Genomic DNA, 14,214 nt, shown 5'->3' on the forward strand with positions numbered 1-14,214 from the left:
AAAAACCGCCTGATGATATTGAGCCCTACTGCCAGCATAGTAAGGAGGTGTGCAGGATCCCTTCTGCGCAGTTAGAAAGCTTGTGGCATGACCAGACAGGCTTTGGGTGCAGGTGGAGGACCGAGAGGAGGTTGAGGAGGCAGAAGCAGTGGAGGAACTTTGAGATAAAGAGGATTGACGCACAACTCATGGGGATGGCAAGACTTGGACAGCAGCCCCTTGTCCTGCTGTCACCATAGTTACCAAGTGCCCAGTCAGCGACATGTAACGCCCCTGTCCATGCCTACTCATCCAAGTGTCTGTGGTGAAATGCACCCTGTCACACACAGAGTTTCTCAAAGAAGCGGAGATGTTGTGTGCGACATGCTGGTGGAGCGCAGGCACACCTTTCTTTGAAAAGTAGTGCGGACTGGGCATCTGGTACTGGGGCACTGCGACGGACATAAGGTCTCGAAAATCCTCTGTGTCCACCAGGCGGAAAGGCAGCATTTCTGTAGCCAAGAGCTTGCAGATGGTGAAATTCAACCTCTTAGCTTTCTCATGGCTAGGAGGAAATGGTCTTTTACTTGTCAACATCTGAGGGACCGAGGGCTGGCTATTGTGCTTAGATGGGGTTGAAAAGGGTGTTCCCGGCAAACTGCCGGTCTGTGAGGAAGATGCAGGCGGACATGTTAGGTTGCCTTGATCCAAAGGTGGTGCTATCGATGTCGGACAGCGCTCAACACCAGCTGGTGTTACCACCTCCCAAGAAAATGATGACCTGCCAATCACGCTGGCTGTTGCGGGTAAAGAGGTGGCAGGTCTGCGTCCCAAAACAGGTGTGACTGCTGTCCCCCCAGTCACAGAGGATGAAGAGGCCGCGGATGCACAAGATATGGCAGACGGTGGTTGGCCCGGCTGGCTAGACCGCATTGTAGCACAGTGAGCTTCCCACTGCAACTTATGCTTCATGTCCATGTGCCGGTTCATGCATGAAGTACTCAAACTATGTATTTTTTGGCCTCTACTTAGCTTTTGCTGACAAATGTTACAGATAACACGAGTAGGGTCATCTTTATCGATCTGAAAAAATGCCCAGGCTATGCAAGGCTTAGCAGCCAGGCGACCTGAAGAGCCACCATGACTTGTGGTGAGAGGCAGAGTTGTGTTTGAGGATGCAGTTGTTGACGTGCTTCCAGTACTACGTCTCTGTCCAGGAAGACGCAACCTGACCACGTCATCACTAGCATTCTCCTCCACCTGCTCTGCTGACCTCATCTCTTGGCTGACTGTGGGTTGACAGTAAGTGGGATCTCCAACCTCATCATCATCACCCTGTGCGTTATCACACCCGTCGTCCTCAGAGCCAACCTGTTCCTGCCCTGACAAAAAACTAAAGTTGTCGCTCCAATCAGGTATTTGAGTCTCATCATCGTCTTCCTCATTGTCTCCACCAACAGGAGTTACAGTTTGGGAATGAGGGTCTACATTATGGTCAGAACCTTCAGCGTCTGGTCCTGGATCCGACTCATAAAGATTCTGGGCATCAGTGCAGATCATTTCCTCGTCTGGATTCACAAAAGCACTGGAGCCGACCTCTGATTCCCAGGCTATAGTATGAGTAAACAGCTCTGCAGACTCAACCATCGGTTCTACCTCATACTCAGACGGGCAGCTGGAGATTTGGGAGCTGTGAGGAAGCAAGTGCGATTGGGGTGACACCTTTGAGGACTGGAGTATTTGTGATGTTGAAGTTGATGTGGAGGAGAGCCCACTTAAAGGAGCACTTGATATCCGTTGAAGCACCTGCTGTTTTTGTGCCTCATCTGGAATTTGTGGCGATTGGCGTGGCCGTAAGAAAGGGATCTTATCACATTGTCCGCTAAAAGAAGTAGACATTTTAGTTTGGCTGGAAGATGGTCTTTCTTCTGCAGATGTTACTGTAGCTTTAACACCTACCCCACGGACACAACCTTTTTTCCCCTTACCAACATGCCTATTCCCCTTTCCATCAGCAGCAGGCCTATTTCCACTCATTTTGGTGGTTAACCAATTCACAACTCTGGAGTTGCTTGCACAAAAAAACAATGGATGGGAACCGAGCACAGCTGAGTGGCCAAACTGTGGTATTAGGCCAAAACTATTGGCTGGGTTAGATGCAGAAAAAAATTATATTCAATTTGCAACCTGATGGAGGTCAGTATAGATGGACTAATAGAACAAGTCCCACACACAGCTAGAAGCCCAAATATTTTTTCAGAGGTAGATGCAGAAAAAAATTATATTCAGTTTGCAACCTAATGGAGGTCAGTATAGATGGACTAATAGAACAAGTCCCACACACTGCTAGAAGGCCAAATATTTTTTCAGAGCTAGATGCAGAAAAATATTATATTCAATTTTCAACCTGATGGAGTTCAGTATAGATGGACTAATAGACCAAGTCCCACACACTGCTAGAAGGCCAAATATTTTTTCAGAGCTAGATGCAAAAAAAAATTATATTCAATTTGCAACCTGATGGAGGTCAGTATAGATGGACTAATAGAACAAGTCCCACACACAGCTAGAAGCCCAAATATTTCTTCAGAGGTAGATGCAGAAAAAAATTATATTCAGTTTGCAACCTGATGGAGGTCAGTATAGATGGACTAATAGAACAAGTCCCAAACACTGCTAGAAGGACAAATAGTTTTTCAGAGCTATGTGCAGACAAAAAAATATTTTGAATTTGCAACCTGATGGAGGTCAGTATAGATGGACTAGTAGAACAAGTCCCACACACTGCTAGAAGGACAAATATTTTTTCAGACCTAGATGCAGAAAAAAATTATATTCAATTTGCAACCCGATGGAGGTCAGTATAGATGGACTAATAGACCAAGTCCCACACACTGCTAGAAGGCCAAATATTTTTTCAGAGCTAGATGCAGACAAAAAAATATTTTTATTCTGCAACCTGATGGAGGTCAGTATAGATGGACTAGTAGAACAAGTCCCACACACTGCTAGAAGCCCAAATTTTTTTCAGAGGTACATGCAGAAAAAAATTATATTCAGTTTGCAACCTGATGGAGGTCAGTATAGCTGGACTAATAGAACAAGTCCCACACACTGCTAGAAGGCCAAATATTTTTTCAGAGCTAGATGGAGATACAAATTATTTTTAATTTGCAACCTGATGGAGGTCAGTATAGATGGACTAATAAAACAAGTCCCACAAACTGCTAGAAGCCCAAATATTTTTTCAGAGGTAGATGCAGAAAAAAATTATATTCAGTTTGCAACCTGATGGAGGTCAGTATAGATGGACTAGTAGAACAAGTCCCACACACTGGTAGAAGGACAAATATTTTTTCAGAGCTAGATGCATTAAAAAATTATATTCAATTTGCAACCTGATGGAGGTCAGTATAGATGGACTAATAGAACAAGTCCCACACACTGCTAGAAGGCCAAATATTTTTTCAGAGCTAGATGCAGACAAAAAATTATTTTTAATTTGCAACCTGATGGAGGTCAGTATAGATGGACTAATAAAACAAGTCCCACACACGGCTAGAAGCCCAAATATTTTTTCAGAGGTAGATGCAGAAAAAAATTATATTCAGTTTGCAACCTGATGGAGGTCAGTATAGATGGACTAGTAGAACAAGTCCCACACACTGCTTGAAGGACAAATATTTTTTCAGAGCTAGATGCAGTTAAAAATTATTTTTAATTTGCAACCTGATGGAGGTCAGTATAGATGGACTAATAGAACAAGTCCCACACACTGCTAGAAGGACAAAAAAATTTTTTCAGAGCTAGATGCAGACAAAAAATTATTTTGAATTTGCAACCTGATGGAGGTCAGTATAGATGGACTAGTAGAACAAGTCCCACACACTGCTAGAAGGACAAATATTTTTTCAGAGCTAGATGCAGAAAAAAATTATATTCAATTTGCAACCTGATGGAGGTCAATATAGATGGACTAATAGACCAAGTCCCACACACTGCTAGAAGGCCAAATATTTTTTCAGAGCTAAATGCAGACAAAAAAATATTTTTAATTTGCAACCTGATGGAGGTCAGTATAGATGGACTAATAGAACAAGTCCCACACACTGCTAGAAGGTCAAATATTTTTTCAGAGCTAGGTGCAGATAAAAATTATTTTTAATTTGCAACCTGATGGAGGTCAGTATAGATGGACTAATAAAACAAGTCCCACACACTGCTAGAAGCCCAAATATTTTATCAGAGGTAGATACAGAAAAAAATTATATTCAGTTTGCAACCTGATGGAGGTCAGTATAGATGGACTAGTAGAACAAGTCCCACACACTGCTAGAAGGACAAATATTTTTTCAGAGCTAGATGCAGAAAAAAATTATATTCAATTTGCAACCTGATGGAGGTCTGTATAGATGGACTAATAGAACAAGTCCCACACACTGCTAGAAGGCCAAATATTTTTTCAGAGCTAGATGCAGTCAAAAAATTATTTTGAATTTGCAACCTGATGGAGGTCAGTATAGATGGACTAGTAGAACAAGTCCCACACACTGCTAGAAGGACAAATATTTTTTCAGAGCTAGATGCAGAAAAAAATTATATTCAATTCGCAACCTGATGGAGGTCTGTATAGATGGACTAATAGAACAAGTCCCACACACTGCTAGAAGGACAAATATTTTTTCAGAGCTAGATGCAGTCAAAAAATTATTTTGAATTTGCAACCTGATGGAGGTCAGTATAGATGGACTAGTAGAACAAGTCCCACACACTGCTAGAAGGACAAATATTTTTTCAGAGCTAGATGCAGAAAAAAATTATATTCAATTTGCAAGCTTATGGAGGTCAGTATAGATGGACTAATAGAATGATGCTATGCCCAAAAGGTTTTACTTCACTAGGTGTAGTAAAAAAATTGGTATTCTATACACAGGTGGTGTATCTTGCAACACAGATAGGCTACTCCACTGACTAACACAGGCCAAAAAGGATTAGCTTTGCTAGATTCAGTCAAATGCTGTGAAAAAAACTTGCACAGCAGTGGCACAGACCTGCCTGGCAAAAACTGATAGGAACTGATGTAACTTAGTCCTGAAAAGGACTGCAATTACAATTAGTCTTTACTCCCACAACCTATCTATTTAAGAGCACAGACCAGCCTGATAAAAGTCGTAGGAAATGCTGTAACCTAGTCCTTAAAAGGACTGCAATCACAACTATTCCCTACTCCCAAGCTATCTGTAGATTTGTGCGAAAATTGGCTTGAAATTAGCAAGGTATAGCGCACACAGCAACAGCGGTGCCGTCTAACATGCAGCTGCAGCAGTGAGAAAATGGTGGCGATGGGGAAAATGGCTGGGTCTTATAGGGCAAGGACATGTGACATACACTGCCAATGACACATGCCCTTGCTTGTGTGAAAAAAAGCACTTCGCTCCGTGTGTGCGCTGCTGATAGGGTGACAGATTGCACCTCCCCACTGTAAATGCGGGAAAGAGAAAAAAAAATGAAAATCTTCATTATTCCTGCAGAGATCCATCCCCTGCCCCTTCCCCCGCCCCGCTGTACACTCAAACTGCGTATTAACATTAATTTTCATCATTACTGAGAAAAAAAACAATTATGATTTTGGTGTACGAACAGTTATCGAACATAACCTCGAACAGCCAAATTTTTCTCAAATCGTTCATGTTCGCCGAATGCCCCGTACACCGCCCAAAACAGCTCGAATTTGAGATTGGCGAACAGTTCGAATCGAACAACGCTCATATCTAATTATGATGAAAACTGGTTCTAAAGCTGTTCCGCAAATGTATATCTAATACACATTGGTAAATTAATATCTCCTCCCTTTTTATTCCACAAGTGTGCTTAAAGTTCCATGATATCACAACAAGGACAGTTTTAAAATGTTGATGAAATCTGGCTAATAATTAACGTGCTGGATCTATTAGCTGGAAAAAGGGTGAGAAAAAAAGAAATTGCAAAACTTCTGCTCATCCAGATGTCACTAAAGATTTTTCATGGTGTGCTAAAAGGTTCCATCGGAAAGATAATTCAAGTAGAGTTGGTGCAAATCAAAGTTCATATCCCAGTCCATCATTCACGGCAGTGATCTGTGTTCACTGGAAAAAAGGAGGATTTGCACCACATACCTGATGGCACCCTCTGAGCTTTGTTTGATTGGTGGTGTGATGCACAAGTGACATCGCACCAGGCTGACTAATCAAAAGAAGATCTACAGATGCTGTTAAGCTGGTTCTACAAATACAATCCATAGATTACAGACCATTCTGTGGGGGTTAGACTTGGGAATGTGGAAATTGATCTACTCAGATAATTCGTCAAAATGTTACATGAAGTTAAATGTAGTTGGCAGGATTTGAACCTACGCGGGAAGACCCCAATGGATTTCTAGTCCATCGCCTTAACCACTCGGCCACAACTACTCAGACACTGTTGCATTCTTATGAGTTTCACACCTTTTCTTATAGCACCATGATAAATAACAGTGATTATCCTTCTGGAAGACATTTCAGAAAATGGAAGATTTCAATTGGAAACTAAATTCCAGGCCTCACTGAAATGTAAAAATCTGATTTAAAGGTATCATCAATTGGAACCTTTTGCAGTTCAAGGTTTAATAAAATTCATAAGGCGGATTTAGAGTGACTTTGTTCCAAACACCTCCTGAAAAAGGCTTTGAAAATGCTCAATAGTTTGAACAGATTCATTTCCATGCAAAAAGACTTGCTGTTCATATGATCAGGTATTCAGCGTCTTTTAACCTCATTAAGTTTCCCAAAACGCCAAGCGGTTAACAGAAGTGAGCATATCATTTTTCAGGTATATTTTGCTTGCTTTATACTTGCTATACAAGTCAATGAGTAGGTTAGAAAGACCCCTGGAAGGTTCCTGAGTGACGTTCACAGCATTTTGCGAGCAAAAAAGAAACTTAAACAAACTCATTTGATGCCCAAAACAATACTTATAAAAACATCACCAAACTATGTTTACAAAAATGCTGGAAAACACTAAAAAGTGTGATTCAGGAAAAGAATCGCTGTCGTTTCTTGAGGCCGTTTCGGCTTGAAATCATGGTCAGTTCCAACCACCTGGAAAAAGTGCCATGCGAACATTGGCACAAGTCATAGAGTACGATTGCTTGGTGTGACATAGATGATATGAGTTTTGCTTCATGAAGTCAAGTTTAACTTTTGAGTTAAACTTTCTTGATAGATAGATCTTTTTGCCATGTGGATTTTAACTTTCTCTTTTTATGTTAAACCATGTGCATTGGCAAATTGAGTGTGAGCAGAAAAGATAAAACCACTATGCACAAAGAATTTCTCAGGCTCCACAGAGATTTGAACTCAGATCACTGGATTCAGAGTCCAGAGTGCTAACCATTACACCATGGATCCACATGACCAATGAAGCTTGCTGGATTTTCTTTTGAAAACAGTAAAAGAGCATGTGTAAATAGTGGAAATGTGAGAAATTCACTCTTAATCCAGTAATCTGAGTTCTAATCTCAGTGGAACCTGGGAATTCATGCATTATGATGAAAACTGGTTCTAAAGCTGTTCCGCAAATGTATATCTAACACACATTGGTAAATTAATATCTCCTGCCTTTTTATTCCACAAGTGTGCTTAAAGTTCCATGATATCACAACAAGGACAGTTTTAAAATGTTGATGAAATCTGGCTAATAATTAGCTTGCTGGATCTATCAGCTGGAAAAAGGGTGAGAAAAAAAGAAATTGCAAAACTTCTGCTCATCCAGAAGTCACTAAAAATTTCTCATGGTGTGCTAAAAGGTTCCATCGGAAAGATAATTCAAGTAGAGTTGGTGCAAATCAAAGTTCATATCCCAGTCCATCAGCCACGGCAGTGGTCTGTGTTCGCTGGAAAAAAGGAAGATTTGCACCACATACCTGATAGCACCCTCATAGCTTTGTTTGATTGGTGGTGTGATGCACAAGTGACATCTCACCCGGCTGACTAATCAAAAGAAGATCTACAGATGCTGTTAAGCTGGTTCTACAAATACAATCCATAGATTACAGACCATTTCTGTGGGGGATGGACTTGGGAATGTGGAAATTGATCTACTCAGATAATTCGTCAAAATGTTACAAGAAGTTAAACGTAGTTAGCAGGATTTGAACCTACGCGGGAAGACCCCAATGGATTTCTAGTCCAGCGCCTTAACCACTCGGCCACAACTACTCAGACACTGTTTCATTCTTATGAGTTTCACACCTTTTCTTATAGCACCATGATCAATATCAGTGATTATCCTTCTGGAAGACATTTCAGAAAATGGAAGATTTCAATTGGAAACAAAACTCCAGGCCTCACTGAAATGTAAAAATCTGATTTAAAGGTATCATCAATTGGAACCTTTTACAGTTCAAGGTTTATTAAAATTCATAAGGCGGATTTAGAGTGACTTTGTTCCAAACACCTCCTGAAAAAGGCTTTGAAAATGCTCAATAGTTTGAACAGATTCATTTCCATGCAAAAAGACTTGCTGTTCATATGATCAGGTATTGAGCGTCTTTTAACCTCATTAAGTTTCCCAAAACGCCAAGCGGTTAACAGAAGTAGTGTTGAGCCACCCCCGTAGTGTTCGAGTTCGGTTCGGTTCGTCGAACACCCGTGTGTTCGCCGAACTGTTCGTCGAACTGTTCGTCGAACACCTTCGAACACCGTTAAAAACAATGGCAGGCAAACAAAAACACATAGAAACACATAGAAAACACCTTCAAAGGTGTCCAAAAGCTGACAAACTGCTCAGAAGACATAACTAACACATGGAAAAGTGACAAGTACATAATCATGCGAAAATAAAAGAGGTGGAGGAGTAAATGGAGGGGGAGACACAGATATAGGCATGTCATGACCTTCTAAAATCCAAAAAGTGAGAAGCCGACACGGACAGTCCGCTCCTGCCTGTGCCACCTCCGTGTCGCCGGGTTTGTGCCAGAGCCGCGGTGAACCCTGACGGCCAGCCCCCCTCTCCCAATACTGGTGCCTGTCCGCTGGTGGGTCGAGCGAGCCCCCCTGTGGTGGAGGCAGCTCTAAGCTTTTTAATTTAAATTGTCTCTCTAATTTGAATGAATACACTTTAAATCCATTTACAAGGATCTATTGGAGGGCAAGTCTCATGCCAGCAGCCGCGTAATTCCAGCTCCAGTAGCGTCCACTAAAGCTGCTGCAGTTAAAAAGCTTTTATAAGGATCGAGCTCGGCTGTCCACCGCAAGGCATCCTAATGCCAGTCCCAGCCCCCATGCCTTGGGGTGCCTCCTGATGCTCTTCACTAAGTATCCCATGGTCCCGAATCATTTCCTTTGAAAAAATTAAGTGTCTAAACTACAGGTGGTGTAGCTTGCTTAACAGCCAGGATAATCCGCTGACTAGCAGACACTGCTACTAGGCACAAAGTATTTCCTGGGCTAGATGCAGTTCAAAATTTGTAATTAGATACTCTCGTTGGATGCTGAGAAAGCATTCCATAGAGTCTCCTGGCACGCCATATATGATTCTCTTAAAAAGCTTGGGGTAGGGGTCTAGGGGACCCTTTTATAGCCAAAATCACGGCCCTGTATCGCAATACGTCACCTAGGCTGAAGATAAATGGAACTGTAGCACCCTGTGGGCTCGGTTGCTACAGACGTATTGCACCTCACCCAGAGGTGTGATATCTCACTCTCAGGTAAGGATGGAGTGTGGATCAGGACCCGACACCTGCATGCATTACACCACATTGCCGTGGGGCAGGGCGACCAATATGCCCCTGAGATGGGCACGACAGTCCCTGTCCCTGGCTGGAGTGGGGGGAGGGAACACTGAGGAAGGGGAACCCTGTAGTGCAGGAGCAGGGAGGAAGCAGTTCCTGGGTGCATTGAGAAGGGAGTATAAAAGGTGGGCACCATCTTAGTTCAGTGCAGAGAAGTCTGAGCAGAAGTGGCAGGGAGCAGGGGCTCTGCATGAGCTCTGCTCCGGAGGCGGGCCTAGTAACAGAGGCCCAGGCCTGGAAGAGGGAGAAGGAAGGAAGAGGAGCGGAGAAGGCTCCAGGAACGAGGAATGAAGGGATCCCAGGGGTGCGGACGGGCGAGTCACCACCGCACGCCCGAATCCACCTGCGTGGAGGGGTCAGGCCAAAGGGGGAGACCGGTCCCCGAACTAGTGGAGGCAGGAAACGACCCTCAGCTAGAAACCGGAGGCTCTGACATTTTATGTGGCGCAGCCCCTCGCTACACCCGCTAGGAAGGCACCACATAGGGTCAGGGAAACTGGCGCCAAGTTTACCAAGAGGAGGCCCGAGGCAGCCGGACAGAAGTGTTGGTAAGAAAGGCCAGACAAAGGACACACAAAGGGGGTCCTGTGAAGTGCTCCAAAGTTATCTGGGAGTTGTCTGAGCCCCTCACCTGGTGAGCACAGTACGACGTGGGCAGCCGTTACCTGCAGACGTGGTCTGGATAATAAGAACTGTGAGTAAAGGCCCTGGACTGCATCACTGACTCCGTGTCGTTACTGCTGCTGCACTGCACCATCACCCCCATCCTCCGCATACACTGCCCTGAGGCTATACTCCTCCCGTGGGGAGTTATGCTACGCTCTGCTGCACCCACAACACCAGCCTCAGCGGTCTGCCCTGGAGCGGCGGTTCACTCTGACCGCAATCCACGGGTGGCGTAGTCGGACATTTAAACATCAAAACCACATAAATAGTTCCGCCACTGGTTTGACCACCCTGAGCCACGGAACCGGGTTGCCGCCACGGAGACTACAACCACCAGCATCCACCAAAAAGGGTCGGGCTCCGGGTGTCCCAAGGCCCAGGGGGCGCGTCAGAACATTTTCATCACCTTTCACAATCACCAATGGGACAAGGCAGTGATGTTCTCTGTCCCCTCTCTTATACATCCTAGTGACGGAGCACCTGCTCTCATCAATTCGCCATAACCCTAATATTAGGTGTATTGAGGTGGGAGGCACCGAGTACAAGTGCTCTCTATTTTCTGATGATGTCCTAGTATATATCACTCAATCACATATATCCATCCCTGCTGTTATGGCTGAAATAGATCACTTTGTTACATGGTCAAATTTTAAAATCAATGCAGCGAAGTCTGAGGCCCTCGATGTCTTCCTCCCCAAATCCATATAGGATTCCATCCAGTCCAACTTTCCCTTTGCCTGGCCCTCACAGGGTATCAAATACTTAGGAATTCCTATTCATAGAGACCTCTCCCATCTATGTTATCTTAATTTTGGGCCCTTTATTGAACAACTCCATACAGACCACGATTGGCACGTTAGAACTGTAAGATTCACTACGTGAACCGCTGGTGTTTTGTGGAAAAGCACATGTACACTGCGTTCCAAATTATTATGCAAAAAGTGTTTAGGAGTGATAAGGGAAGAATTTGTTTGTTTGTCAGTTAAACTCATTGATGGTGATGTGTGTCAGGGCTCTTTATATCACTGTAAGCAATTGCAGACACCTGTGCTAATTAGTTTGGCAGGTGTGTCCAATGAAAGGCAAGACTACTTAAGAAGGCTCTCTCACATTATTAAGCAGCCTACATTTTCTGCCAAAATGGGAAAGAAAAAGGATGTGTCGGCTGCTGAGAAGCAACAAATTGTGGAGTGTTTAGGTCAAGGCATGACTACAATCAACATTGTGCGATGATCAGGATGAAGTGTCTTGGCAATCAAGAAGTATGTAGCTGATTCACAGTACACACGTGTGCGTGCTGATAAGGGCAAATTGAGGACTCTTTCCTACAGGCAATTACGTCAGGTTGAAAGAGCAGCGGCCAAAAAGCCTTGTCATAGCAGCAGACAAGTTTTTGAAGCTGCTTGTGCCTCCAACGTCCCCCGAACAACAAGATGCAGGGTCCTTCAGAGGTTTGCAGCTGTGCATACGCCATCCTGTCGACCTCCTCTGTCCACTTCACACAAGCAGAAACGGCTCCAGTGGGCCAAACATTACATGAAGACTGATTTCAAAACAGTTTTGTTCACGGATGAGTGCCGTGCAGCGCTCGATGGTCCAGATGGATGGAGTGGAGGATGGCTGGTTGATGGACACCCCACGCAAACACGGCTACAGCGCAAACAAGGAGGAAGTGGAGTAATGTTTTGGGCTGGAATCATGGGGAGAGAGATTGTCGGCCCCTTTAGGATCCCTGAAGGCGCTAAAGATGAACTCCATAATGTATGTGGATTTTCTCAAACAGCACTTCCTGCCATGGTTCAAGAAGAAGAACCGTGTATTTCACAGCAAGATCATTTTTCTGCATGATAATGCACCATCTCATGCTGCACATAAAACATCTGCATCTCTGGCTGATATGGGCATAAAAGGGGACAAACTTATGGTGTGACCCCCATGCTCCCCTGACCTCTACCCCATTCAGAACCTTTGGAGCATCATTAAAAGGAGTGTCTATGATGGCGGGAGGCAGTTCACATCTAAGCAACAGCTCTGGGAGGGTATTCTGTCCTCATGCAAAACAATTGAAGCAGAAACCATCCAAAACCTGACAAATTCAATGGACGAGAGAGTTCAGAAGCTCCTTTCGAACAAGGGGTCCTATGTGAAAATGTAACATCACCTAGAATAAAGTTTTGAGTTGAAAACTGTTTGATTTCAGTTTCTAACAACCTGCTAATGCTTATAATTTCAAAAATGACCATTTTTTTGGTCTTTATTAAAATGAAAAGGTTGATCGAAAAGTTTGGGGGATCTAAGAGTGTGGCAACCCAGTAGTCATGATTACTTCGAATTCTGACAATATGAGGGTCATGCTGCAGGTAGTGCAGAAAGAAGGCACTTATGTGTCTTGCGCATCTCGGAGCCCCAAAATTATTTTCCGGGCTAGATGCAGCTAAAAATTATTTTAAATTTTAAATCTGGTGAAGCTTTAGTATAGATGGCCTAATAGGATCAGTGCTGCACACTGCTACAAAGCCCAAATTATTTTCCAGTCAAGATACAGATAAACATGATTAGTAATTTGAAAGCTTAAAACGGTTGGTAGAGTGATTTTAACCAATCATCAAGCTTTTACTCTCCCCAGGATGACACAGGGGTAGAAAAGTCGTTTCGGATCCATGATTTGTTCATCTTTATGAACGTGAGTCTGTCTACATTATCAGTGGAGAGCCGCGTGCGCTTATCTGTCAGCACACCACCAGCAGCGCTGAACACACGTTCAGACAGAACGCTGGCTGCGGGGCATGACAAGATCTCCAAGGCATAAGTGGCTAGCTCCAGCCATTTATCCAGATTGGAAGCCCAAAAAGAGCAAGGGTCCAGTGACACAGTCGTGGCTTCAATGTTTACTTGGAGATACTCCTGTACCATCGTCTCTAGGCGTTGACTATGTGTCAGACTTCTTGTCTCCTGTGGCCTTGCAAAGGATGGGCTAAAAAAGTGGTGAAATGATTCCGCAAAATTGATGTTACCAGCAGATACTGTGGTTCTGTTACGGTTTGAGTGCTGAACACTTGACGGTCCCACGGTTGGCAAGTTGGAACTGTGAGATTTACTACGTGCACCACTGGTATTTTGTGGAAAAGCACATGTAAGATTCTGCAACAGTCTCTGCTGATACTCCTGCATGCGTGCATCCCTTTCTATGGCAGGAATAATTTCTGCAAATTTACTTTTGTACCGGGGATCTAACAGTGTGGCAACCCAGTAGTCAGGATTATTTCTAATTCTCACAATTCGAGGGTCATGTTGCAGGTAGTGCAGCAAGAAGGCACTCATGTGTGTTGCGCATCCAGGAGCACCAAGTCCCTGTTGTGTTGGTGGCGAGGTAACAATCATGCTTCCTTCCTCTGTCCTCTCCCCCCAACCTCGCACAACAGAAATGTGATCAAGGTCTCCCTCATCTGATGAGTCTTCCATCAGTTCGTCCTCCACTTCTTCCTGGGCTCCTGCACCTTCCTCACTAGTTTGGCTGCTACCATGCGCCCTGGTAAAACCATCTCCCCCACCCTCACATGCCTGCCGCCTTGGTGCTGCCGACCGTCTGGACCTTGCAGATGTTAGCCCTTCCGCATACAACTCCTCCTCCTCTACTTCCTCCACCTCCTCTTGTGCCACCACCTGACTCCGAATTCTGTTTAACATGTGCTCCAGCATGTAAATCACCGGAATAGTCATGCTGATAATGGCATCGTCAGCACTAAACATCTTCGTCGCCA

The 14,214-nt window shown here is 44.0% G+C and overlaps 3 non-coding genes across 3 annotated transcripts; all 3 read right to left on the reverse strand.

Annotated features, from left to right (window-relative positions):
- Positions 1–6,346: 6,346 nt before the first annotated feature.
- On the reverse strand, positions 6,347–6,428 carry TRNAS-AGA (transfer RNA serine (anticodon AGA)). The gene has a single exon. It is a non-coding gene; the product is annotated as a tRNA-Ser (tRNA).
- A 903-nt stretch (positions 6,429–7,331) lies between these two features.
- Positions 7,332–7,403, reverse strand: TRNAQ-CUG (transfer RNA glutamine (anticodon CUG)). The gene has a single exon. It is a non-coding gene; the product is annotated as a tRNA-Gln (tRNA).
- A 728-nt stretch (positions 7,404–8,131) lies between these two features.
- TRNAS-AGA (transfer RNA serine (anticodon AGA)) lies at positions 8,132–8,213 on the reverse strand. The gene has a single exon. It is a non-coding gene; the product is annotated as a tRNA-Ser (tRNA).
- Positions 8,214–14,214: the final 6,001 nt, after the last annotated feature.

The sequence above is a fragment of the Phyllobates terribilis genome, unplaced genomic scaffold (genome assembly GCF_046119375.1).
Source record: "Phyllobates terribilis strain yellow unplaced genomic scaffold, ASM4611937v1 Scaffold_13__5_contigs__length_258822181, whole genome shotgun sequence".
NCBI lineage: Eukaryota > Metazoa > Chordata > Amphibia > Anura > Dendrobatidae > Phyllobates > Phyllobates terribilis.